The sequence below is a fragment of the Ambystoma mexicanum genome, chromosome 12, assembly GCF_040938575.1.
Source record: "Ambystoma mexicanum isolate Mex_15411 chromosome 12, UKY_AmexF1_1, whole genome shotgun sequence".
In the NCBI taxonomy this organism is placed as follows: domain Eukaryota; kingdom Metazoa; phylum Chordata; class Amphibia; order Caudata; family Ambystomatidae; genus Ambystoma; species Ambystoma mexicanum.
The window spans coordinates 968,341,242-968,352,994 of record NC_090936.1 but is presented as its reverse complement, the minus strand read 5'-3'; positions in this window follow the sequence as shown (position 1 = coordinate 968,352,994).

Below are 11,753 nucleotides of genomic sequence, written 5' to 3'. Positions count from 1 at the left end.
CCTTGCCCACGTTTTCAGCAAGGACAAGGCTGCACCTTCGAGCTTTGCACACACTCTAGCTTCTCGGCCACGAGGATACAGTTGAAAGCACAGACATCAGGCCCTTCTGCCAAAGCCTCTTTTGTGATAACAGTCTCTTATTGCAGAGGGTCTATCGTAACAAACAAATCTCAAAGTTCCATTCCTATCATGATTTTCACATTTGCACAGTTCCCACTTTCAATGTTCACCATGGGTCTACCTTCTTCAGGCGGAGACCCCCTTTTATCATAATGTTTACACATGGATCTCCCTCATTCGGGCTTGGATCCTATTGATATGGATCTCCCTCATTTGGGCTCGGATCCTCTTGATATGGCTCTCCCTCGTTCGCAATTGGATCCTCTTGATATGGATCTCCCTCGTTCGGGCTCAGATCCTCTTAGTATCAAAAACAAAGACTTTCAATTGTGCGATGGGTTTCGCTTAAACCGTCGCAGGACCACTTCGATTCACTTCACACAGCTGTTTTCATCAATCTTCTACTTTCATTTCTCTTGGCGGGATACCACACAGAGACCTTCGATTGAGCACATTCACAGTGCCGGACAACTCTGTCAACGGTATCGTATCTTTCTTTCTCAAGGTCAAGCATTCATCAGCAGTTTAGTTTTACTTGCGTCTTTCATCACAAGCATTTAACAATGTTTGTTCCAGCACTCGTCGTACCATGTTGCCTCTTGCAACCTTGACTTCAACACAGACCGGTCTTATATCGGTCTCCCCAACTCACCGGCTGTGTTGATCTCTCCAATGCTTCTTTGTTCTTGGAACCAAGGATGATACCGCGCTGGCTGCCGCTCCTCCCCACCTTGATTGGTTACATGGGAGGGCCTTCGGTATCTCTAACACAGATGCCTGGCACAAAAAATTAAAGATGCTGCTAGAGACCTAGCACCCTTCATATCCAAACTAATCAATGCCTCATTTACGTCAGGTATATTACCTAATAAACTATAGGAATCCTGAATTATACCCTACTTAAAAAATAAACTCTGGACCCAACCATCCCTACAAATTATAGGCCCATTACCACAGTCCCTTTCTTATTAAAGACCCTGGACAGAGTAGCCTATCTACAAATCCAAGAAGATCTTGAGATTAACTACATCCTAGGGACTCGTCAATCGGGATTTAGACCTCAACATGGGACCGAAATGGCGCTCATCGACCTAAAAGCTCAGATTGACGAACTAAAGGACTGTGGGAAAATGGCCCTACTACTATTACTGGACCTTTCACCAGCGTTTGACTTGGTTGACCATAAGGTACTATGCAACCACCTCGCATCTGCAGCCCATTTTTCCCAGAATGCCATTACCTGGATTCAATCCTTTCTAAATAATAGGACTATGCAAGTCTTCTCCCCTTCAGCAGCAGCCAACCCTATTCCCATCACATGCGGAGTACCACAAGGCTCCTGTCTATCACCCACTATGTACAACATCTTCACTAAGATGATGTAGCATTAGTGAACAAAATGTATCTCATCATTCAGGCCTGTATGGCCACACACGGTCTCTGCCTGAATGAGGACAAAACGGAATTACTGATAGTAGGCTCTACAGCTAATCTAAAAAACTGAACTCAGACTATAACTCCTTCAATACCGATGGAAACAAGATCCCAGTGGCCAAAGAGGTAAAAACACTTGGTTTCTATCTCAACGCCAAATTAAATCTACATAAACAGGTGAACGCCACAGCATCTGCACTGCATATACCGGGAAACTAATCAGGGCATGCAAACCCTTACTCTCCAAGGAAAGTTGCATTACACTCGCCAGAGCTCTAATACTGTCCAAATTGAATTATTGCAATGGGCTATATTTGGGAGCCAGTAAATATGTGCTCAATAAACTACAAATCTTGCAAAACAATGCGCTCAGATCAGCCCAGAGCATCTCAAGGAGAACTCACATATCTGAAACAAGTAGACATTATAAAAGGCTGTAAATCAAAGACAAGATTCAACTCAAAACTATGTCCCTCACCTATAAAGCACTCAATCATGCGGCCCCCCCTATACCTCTCAGAAAAATGGTAATTAAATCCCTCTACACAAGCCACCAGATCATCTAATACACTTGGCCTAATAGTCCAAAGATATGCGCCCAGATGCCCCTGGGTTAAGGTGCGCTATAGAAATAAATAAAACAAACAAAAAACAAACAATGCAGGAGTCTTCAGTCTGGTTTCCTGGCCTTAGGCTTTCTGCTTCAAAGGTTTCTGGAAAGTAACAATTTCTTGCTGAAAAGGTCAAGAGTATTTCCATCCTTGCAAACAATTCTTGGTTTCCTGTCTTTCTCCCCTCGTTCGGCTGCCGACTCGAAACTGCTGTTCCTTTCATGTGCTTTGCCTCGCTCAGAATGTGCTCTCGTGCTCTGCCTTTTATCCGCATGGTGATGTTTAATGGAAGTCAGGTGTGAGTGATTGTCAGTAATTGCCTGACTTCGCCTGACCATAGTAGCGGGACATGTCAGGCACACTGCTCAAGTGTGAGTCTGTTTTCTCCCATAGCGGGTTGTCCGTGTTAAAGTGTTGGTGACGGAAAAGGGAGCGGGGGGGTGGCAATTCCCACAAATCCAACCTGCTAGGATGGGGTAAGGGTGTAAAAGGGGGAGGGATACTGCGTCTCGCCCTCCGGTGTCCCATTCCTATTCCCCGAAGTCCTCTAACCCAGGTGATCCTCCCGCAATGGTCCATCCCCAGGAACTGGATCCAAAAGCGATTGCTGTGTCCTGGCCACCTGGATGATAGATCCCCGGGGACTAGCGGGTGGGACACCTTCTGGTTTCTCACATAACCCAGAGGCAAGCTAGTCAGAAAGCACAAGCAACAAAACTGGCAGGGAGAGTGGAACGAAGGGAACGACAGGAGGTGACAAAGGCAGGAACAGGCAGCAAAGAAAACAGATAGGTAGGTGAAGGACAGGCACAGAAAGATCGGGAAAATAACAGTGGAGCGCAGATAGGACACTACCAACAAGAGAGCATTAAGACGAGAGGAGCAAGGTTCCCAGGCTGTTGCAGCCTGGGAAAAACAGCACTGTGTTCTGTGCGTTTGCCATGGCTCCCCACAGGCATCCCTTGCATCACGGATGCGTGGAGACCCAACACCAGTCTCCCGTGCATGCGCGATACAGGTAAGATGGCGGCGGCCAGTGTTTGGGCACGGTGGCCCTTCATGCCGTGTTGAGGTCTCCCTAAACTCCAGCGGGGATACATGAACCAGGGGCCGTAGCTACGCAGGTAAATGCAGGGTTGTTTAGTCAAGTGAGGTCCGAGTTGGCGCCAGGTGGGAGATGATGTGTGGGTCAATGTACAGACTGGCACGTGGAGCTGGGAAAGTGTTGGCGTGTGTGATGAGTCATCTTGATGGGGGGAAGGAGCGTCAGACATCAGACACATTTGGCTCTGTGACACTTCAGGGTTATCAAACTTCTTCCTCCTGGTGCTACTGGGTGACCTTGTCTGGTGGGCCCTGAAGGTTAGTTTGCAACCTTTGGTCTTCCCGCTACTGCACAAATCTCCTTAGAACCAAGGTTTGGGGAGCTTTTTCTTCCTTACTCCCTTTCCCTATTCCACCTCTCTACCCTCTCCTTTGCCCTACTCATATCTTTTCTTTCACCTCATCCTTTCTCTTGCTGCATCCTTACGTTCTTAAGTTATTTCTCTCCTTCACATCCTCTCCGATACTCTTTAATGATATCCCTCTCAATTGTATCCACCTCACCACACTGCCACACACTATCATGGCTCCGCTCTTACTCCTTGTTCTCTTTTCTACCTCCTCCATTCCCCTCTGCTACTCTCTCCCCTCCACTTCTTGTTCTCTTTTCTGCAATCCACCTTCTCCAACCTTCTTTCTCTTTCCTCTATACATTTGCTTATCTACTCTCTTCTCGTCCCTTCCTCCAATCTCCTCTCTCCTCCCCACCTTCTTTGATATTTCACTCCTTACCTCCTCAAACCTTTGATCTTTTCTCCTCTACCACCTCATTGCTGCTCCACCATCTCTGCTTCTGCAACTCCACACAGACTCCTACCTCCAACACTACAGAACTGCTGTGTCTCCCTTATAGAGCTGCAGGGCCAAGCCAAGTGATTGTGCGTTATCAGTTGTGAAAACAGTACAAGCGTATTAATAGATTTGATATTGCATGTGTGGACTACAAACCCACCAGGTGATTATGAACGGAGATAGGAAGACCAGAAATTCCGCTCTCTAAGCTTACAAGTGGTGTAGCCATCATTTTGAAAATAGTGTGACTGCCAGTATGGCGTCCTTGGTAATCCGGGCTAGTGCACCCCCTCCCCCCCACGCCCCTGTGAACTCTTCCTCTTCCAGTTTCTATGACTTTCTCTTGTGTTTATACTATGGTTCATCAGGAGAGAAAAAGCTGTAAATAAACAGAATTATGAAAGAAAAAATGTTTTTTAGGGAAGAAAAAGTAATAAGAAAGATGAAAGAGGACACTTGCCCATTGTCCTTATTTCAACCTCCAGTTATTAACAACCAAGTGTCCTCTTTCATCTTTCTGTAAATTATTACTTTTTCCCCTAAAAAACTTTCCTTTCATCATTCTGTTTATTTACAGCTTTTTCGCTCCTGGTGAACCATAGCATAAACTATGGGGAAACATGTGTCGAGAGGGATGACAATATATAATGTATAAAATGAATACAGACCTATTTTTTGACTTTAGGAAATACAATCCATTTGTAAAACCAACTTTGATTTTTTTTTTTAATAGAATATTGTATGGAATATAATACAACGAATCTGCACAACATAAGGAATAAACCTAATCTAAATACCTCAATCAAGTCTGAAAGTGACTTTTCTCCTTTTCTGAAGGACTGTAAGCGCACAAATGGTACTAAACTGATAATAAATCAAATCCAAGTATTGCTGCAGTCACAATATAAGTACCAACAGTGCTGATCACAGCAAGAAACTAAACATCCAAAAAGGAATCACCCAAGCGAATAAAGCCAATAGTGACTGTAAATCGAGCATAAAAAGACTTTCTCTTGTGGTTGGCCAGCCTCCACAGGCAGGAGGAAGTAGAACCTGCAACATTCAGTTTGCGTGCGATAAGCAAACGCTTATCTCTTTGGCAAGCATGCTTCGGTATACATCCCCGGGCAGGTAGTGGAGGTAGTCTGTGAGGGTCATGCAAGAGTAATTCTGAAAGGAAGAGCCTTTGGTTATGTTAATATCACTTTCAGAGAAAATGATGGTTCTCTTTGCAATAAAGATTATTCTAGTGTCCTAACCAGGCAGCTGAGGATTTTGCCTACAGGGAGCAATATAAATTTAGAAACAAGCATACTGATGTGTCTCCAGAAAGTTCTACAGCAAATAAACAGTTCCATGTTTTAAAGATCAATAAGCTCACACCAGTGACAAACCCTCATTTACCCCTCTTCCAATCCATGCAGTTAACTCATAAAATAAAAGGGTTTTGATTCTGACCCATGCCCCTTAGGGAACCTGCATTTTATTAACTTTCCTGTTTTTGAGATTGCAGTCACCCTGCAATTGCAACTTATAGCAAATGATAAAATAAAAAACCTGTCTTTTATCTGTTAAGTGAACTGTGAGAAACCTGAAGGTGTCTCACCCGCTTGTCCCCAGGATCTGTGATTCAGGTGGCCAGAACACGGCTATGGCTTTTGGATACAGTTCCTTGGGGTGGACCAGTGCAGGAGGATCACATGGAAGGGGGGTTCTCGGGGAGTGGAAGTGGGACACCGACGGGTGAGACATGGTACCCTTTTCCTCATAACACCTTTTCCCCATCCATCCTATTCAGAAGTTCTACCCCTTCCCGAACGACACAAACACTTTTTTACACCATGAAAGACAAAGGACTAATACTGGAGGCGTTTACCTGACATGTCGCAACACAAGGGTCAGGCAGAGTCAGGCAATTGACAATAACTACACACACCTGACAACCCTTTCCCTTCCCCACAGGAATAAAAGGTGGAGCATGACAGCACACATTGAGCAAGGCAAAACGCATGAGGAGGCGGTTGTTCCAGGGTGGCAGTTCAAAAGGAGGAGAAAGGCAGCGGGACCTGAAAGGACGACAAGGAGGGAAGTGCCCTTGCCCTTTTTTGACCCAGACCCACAAAGCCTCTGTGAAACGAATTATAAGACCGGCAACTACAGCTATCGTGTGGTGTAACAGACGTCAACGGTGCAGAGGGCTCTCCCACACTGATAACCAAGGTGAAGAGAGGCACTTGCTACCGTGGTACCGTCCTGGACTCCAGAGACCAGAAACGCAGAGGAGTTCAGCACAGCCGGTGAGTAAGAGGGACAACCAATAGTAGACCGAGTGTGTTGACTGAAGGTTGCAAACAGCAACATGATATGAATGGAAAGACCATGTGAACAAAGAACTTGTGTGTTACTGAACTTTTAAAGCCCAGGGAAAGACCAGCTGCAGAGTGGTCCGCGCCATGTGGGCACTTATTCGAAAGACTCTGGTTGGTCCCCTTTTGTTAAAACTACAGATACCAGGAGGACCTAGGAGAGCCCGACATAAGAGGTCAAAGTGGTCATACAAAGGTTGAGTAAAATCCCTTGTGCACTTGAAAGTCTTTGACCTGTAACCAAGAGGAAAGCTAAGGGAATTGAATCGTGCAATTGTGATAAAGCAAAGTGAACTGTGTTAAACTGCCAAATGTGAACCCGGCTGAGGGATGCCTGCGAATGAGAGCAAAACATAACACAACCATGAACATTGTGAAGATAAGTATGAACCCGGCTGAGGGATGTCCACAATGAATAGTTGTTTAAAAAGACATTGAGATTTTTGGATGTTACAAGTTGCTGATGTTCTGAAAAAAAAGCTGTAGCGAACCAGACTGAGGAAGGCCAACGTTGCAAGAAGGATCGGAGCCCGGTTGAGGGAGATCCAAGGGTGAAGAGAAAACACGTGACGTGAAGGTTACTGAAAGGAACTTTTGTTTTGTTGTTTATGGCACGTCAGGCCCTCTGAGGCAAGAGACTTTGCATGAAAGAGACTTAGCCACAGAAGGCCATGATATTGCTGAAAGGAACTGTAGCTCGTGCAGGAGTGTGCTGTGCCCAAGAGTCCCGCCTTGATCTGTGCTAAAAACGTGGGGAAGGGAGACCCCGGCCATAACATCCTGATTTATCATTTGTGAACACTTTTCTTTTCTTGTGAACACTATCCCACACTATTTTGTAACTTAGCCATAAAGATTTTTTTTAGTTTAGGCCCTTTTTATTTGAAAAGACGCCAGTAGGACTGCCTTATTATTATTTGATGGTCGTAGCTTGCTCCCATCTTAGATTTCGGTTTAGATTAGCCGTTCCTCTCACCCATTTATACAGTTTAATACACACCCTTGAACTGTGATCCCTTGTGTCTGTCTTTACTGTTGCCACCATGAGTTCCTTACATATGGTGTCAGTAGTGGCACGTGACTCAATTGAAATAATTGGGAAACCCTACAATTTAGTCAGAGAGCTTCTAACCATTCCATTTGCCAACAAGGAATCGATAGGTTTTGATATCTGTAGCAGTAGGGAAGTTATTACCCCCCCCCTGGAAAAAGTGAAATGATTCCTACAGATTGGTCTTAATCACCCCTTTGGGGTGCTACATAAGGTTGGCACCAAAATCTGGCCTTTCGTGGTGGTTCGGGATAGACGTTTTAGCAGGTATCATCGATCCCCACTTCCGGGGAGATGTAAAGGTTCTCTTACAGAATCATGGTGAGATCCCCTTTGAAGTACGTTGTGGAGATCAAATTGCTCAAGGAGTTTTGAAAAGGGCTCTATTTACGCAGTTTAAAGAAAGTGAACCAGACGAAACAGAAAGAGTTACCTTGGGCTTCGGGGAAGCTGATGAACCTTTTAACATTGAACAAAGGAAGGGAGAATAGCGTACCCTCTATCCTGACCTAGCCTTCACCCTGCGAATTGATCCAGCTCTCGCTGAAGCCTTTCTACAAGCTATTCCAGAAGGAGAAGGCATAGAGAAAGGTAGCCCTTTTTTTCTTAAAACAAAGGTTATTTTATGGAAGAGAGACATCTACGGAAGGCTTAGTAAAGAAACAGTTGGTAATACCCAAGAGCCACCGAAAGGTTGTACTGGAGATTGCGCATTCCCATCTTACATGGGGGCACTTAGGACAACCTAAAACCCAGGCACATATTAGTGGGAAGTTTTACTGGCCAGGTATTCACGCCGATATAAAGACCTCTATCCAGACGTGCAAAATATGTCAGAAGACCAGCACGCACAACCCATTACCTGCCCCTCTGAACCCGTTGCCGATCAAAGAAGTCCCTTTTTCAAGAATCGGGATGGGCATAATTGGACCTCTAGAAACATCCAGGCTAGGCAACAAATATGTCCTTGTGATTGTGGACTATGCAACCCGATATCCCAAAGCATTCCCAATGCAAAATAATACCACACAGCAAATCCTTAAATACCTCCTATCGTATTTCTCCAGGGTCGGTTTCCCAAGAAAATATTAACCGACCAGTGTTCGAATTTTATGAGTAAGCCTATGACAGAAGTAAAAGAGCTATTCCATATTACCACCTTGCGAACTTCTGTGTACCATCCCCAAACCGATGGCTTGGTAGAAAGATTAAATAAAACTCTGAAGTTAATTCTACGAAAATTGGTAGACAATGATGGGGAAGACTGGGACTGGATGATCGCTTGGGTACTATTTGCAGTAAGGAAAACCCCTCAGGCATCCACAGGTTTCTCCCCTTTTGAACTGCTCTATGGTATTAAGTCTGGACATGCTAGTGGACATGCTCTGGGAAACCTGGGAAGAATGAGAAGAGGCACCCATTCCCATTTCGCAAACTGCCACCAGAATGCGAGAACATAGGAAATTGGTTCGAGATCTAGTCTGTACTCATATGAAAAAGGCCCAGAGCCAACAAAAATCCACTTACGACAAGAAGGTGAGCTTAAGATCATTCTCCATAGAACAGAAAGTACTGGTCCTCTTACCCACCTCAGAAAACAAACTTGTCTCCAAGTGGCACAGACCCTATGAGATATTAGAATGAATGGGAACCTGTACTTATAAAGTAGCCCAACTGGACAGAAAACAGAAGGTCCATTTGCATCATGTAAATCTCTTGAAAGAGTGGAAAGAGAACCCGTCAGCCACCCATGCCAAAGTATTAGCCTGTCTGGTTCCAGAAGAGATAAACAACAAGAAGATCTAAAAGATGTAATTACCTAATTTCCAGATGTATTACCAGAAGAACCAGGAAGAGTAAAAGGCACATACCACTATATTAGAACACCTAAGAGAAAAGTGGTTCATTTAAAACCGTATAGACCTCCAAAGCCAGTAAAGAGATATTGATTGAGGAAGTAAACAAAATGTTGAAATCCAATATTATCGAGCCTTCTTCAAGTCCATAGTCCTCTCGTATCATGTTGGTCACTAAACCTGACCGTTCCTGGAGATTCTGCATAGATTTCCGTCAAGTTAATGCCATTTCTGACTTCGATGCCTATCCCATGCCACGCATCGATGACCTAATTGATAAACTTAGAGCAGCCACCTTTTTATCCCCCCTAGACTTAACCAAAGGGTACCGACAAGTTCCCGTACATGGGCCAGATAAGAAAAAGACTGCATTTTCAATGCCCCTAGGACTGTTTCAATTCAAAGTTCTCCCTTTTGGCTTCCACAGCACGTCAGCCACTTTCCAACGCCTAATGGATAAAATCCTGCAACCCTATTCTGATTTCTGTGGAGTTTATATTGACGATATTGTCATTTATATTAAGACTTGGAAGGACCATCTCTTCCATCTTCATACCATCATGAAAGTCCTCAGACAGGCCGGACTAACTGCTAATCCAGTTTAATGCAGACTGGCCCAGTCAGCCATAAAACACCTCAGCTTCTTTGTAGGGAATGGGAATGTACAGTCTCAACATGAGAAGGTGTAAGCCGTCTTAGATACACCAACACCCAAGACCAAAATAGATCTTAGAGCCTTTCTCAGGTTAATAGGATATTACTATAGGTTTATCCCCAACTTTTTGGACAAAACAGCTAGGCTGACAGATAAACTCAAGAATGCTGAACCCCAGAAACTTCATTGGAATGACAAGGATGGTATATGTTATAACACCGTAAAACAGACTCTGTGCCAGAACCTAATCCTGAAGGTAGTCGACTTCTCTAAAGAGTTTATATTACAGACAGATGCCTCCCTTACAGGGTTAGGGGCATTCCTGTCCTAAGATTCGATGGATTAGAACACCTCTTCTTATTTGCTAGTCGCCAGCTTTTCCCACGTGAAGAAAATGACTCTGTGTTGGAACTAGAGGCCCTGGCCATCAAGTGGGCCATTATCCATCTTAGATACTACCCATTAGGAAGAAAGTTCACACTCGTTAGAGACCACTGGCCCCTAGTTTGGATTAGCCATTGTAAAGATTCCAACCCTCGGGTCATGCAATGGTTTCTAGACCTGCAACACTATTGTTTCACTGTGGAACACCGAAAAGGAAAAGACCAGGGAAATTTAGACTTCCTTTGCCGGTTCCCCTGTGAAACAAATGAGGCTACATTGAATGGAGGAAGGGTATGTGAGAAACTTGAATGTGTCTCACCTGCTAGTCCCCGGGGATCTGTCATCCAGGTGGCCAGGACACGGCCATCGCTATTGGATCCCGTTCCTGGCGGTGGATCACCAGGATGGGGGGTCCTCGGGGAGTGGGACACCGACGGGTCTGTTGCGGTACCCCCTTCCTTATAACACCTTTTCCCCATCCTACCCCATGGGCTATTCAGAAGTTCTACCCCCCGCCCCCCTTTCCGACACAAACACTTTCTTGCACCATGAAAGACAACAGACTAATGCAAGGGTCAGGCAGAGTCAGGCAATTGACAACTACATACCTGACAGCCCTTTCCCTTCCCCACAGGAATAAAGGTGGAGCACAAGAGCACACTTTGAGCAAGGCAAAACGCATGAGAAGGTTGTTCCAGGACGGCAGTTCAAAAGGAAGAGAAAGGCGGCAGGACCTGAAAGGACGACAAGGAAGGAAGTGCCCTTGGAATTATAAGAACAGGAATTCAGCTAGCGTGTGTTGTAACAGATGTCAACAGGGCTCTCCCACACTGATAACCAAGGTGGAGAGAGGCGCTTACTACCATAGTAACATCATCCTTGACTCGAGACACCAGAAATGCTGAGGAGTTCAACACAGACGGTGAGTCGGAAGGAGAACCGATAGTAGATCAAGCTGTGTTGAACCAAGGTTGCAAACAGCTACATGATATGAATGGAATGGGAAGACCTTGTGAACAAAGAACTGGTGTGTTACTGAACTTTTAAAGCTCAGGGAAAGGCCAGCTACAGAGTGGTCCAGCACCACGTGGCTGCTTATTCGAAAGACTTTAGTTGGTCCCCTTTTGTTAAATCTACAGCTACCAGGAGGTCCTAGGCGAGCCCGGCGTAAGAGGTCAAAGTGCACATACAAGGGTCGAGTAAAATCCCTTGTACACTCGAAAGTCTTTCACTCATAACCAAGAGGAAAGCTAAGGGAAGTGAATCCCGTAATTGTGATAAAGCAAAGTTAACTGTGTTAAACTGGCAAATGTGAACCCGGCTGTGGGATGCCTGCAAATGAGAGCAAAACATACCACACCCGTGAACATTGTGACTATT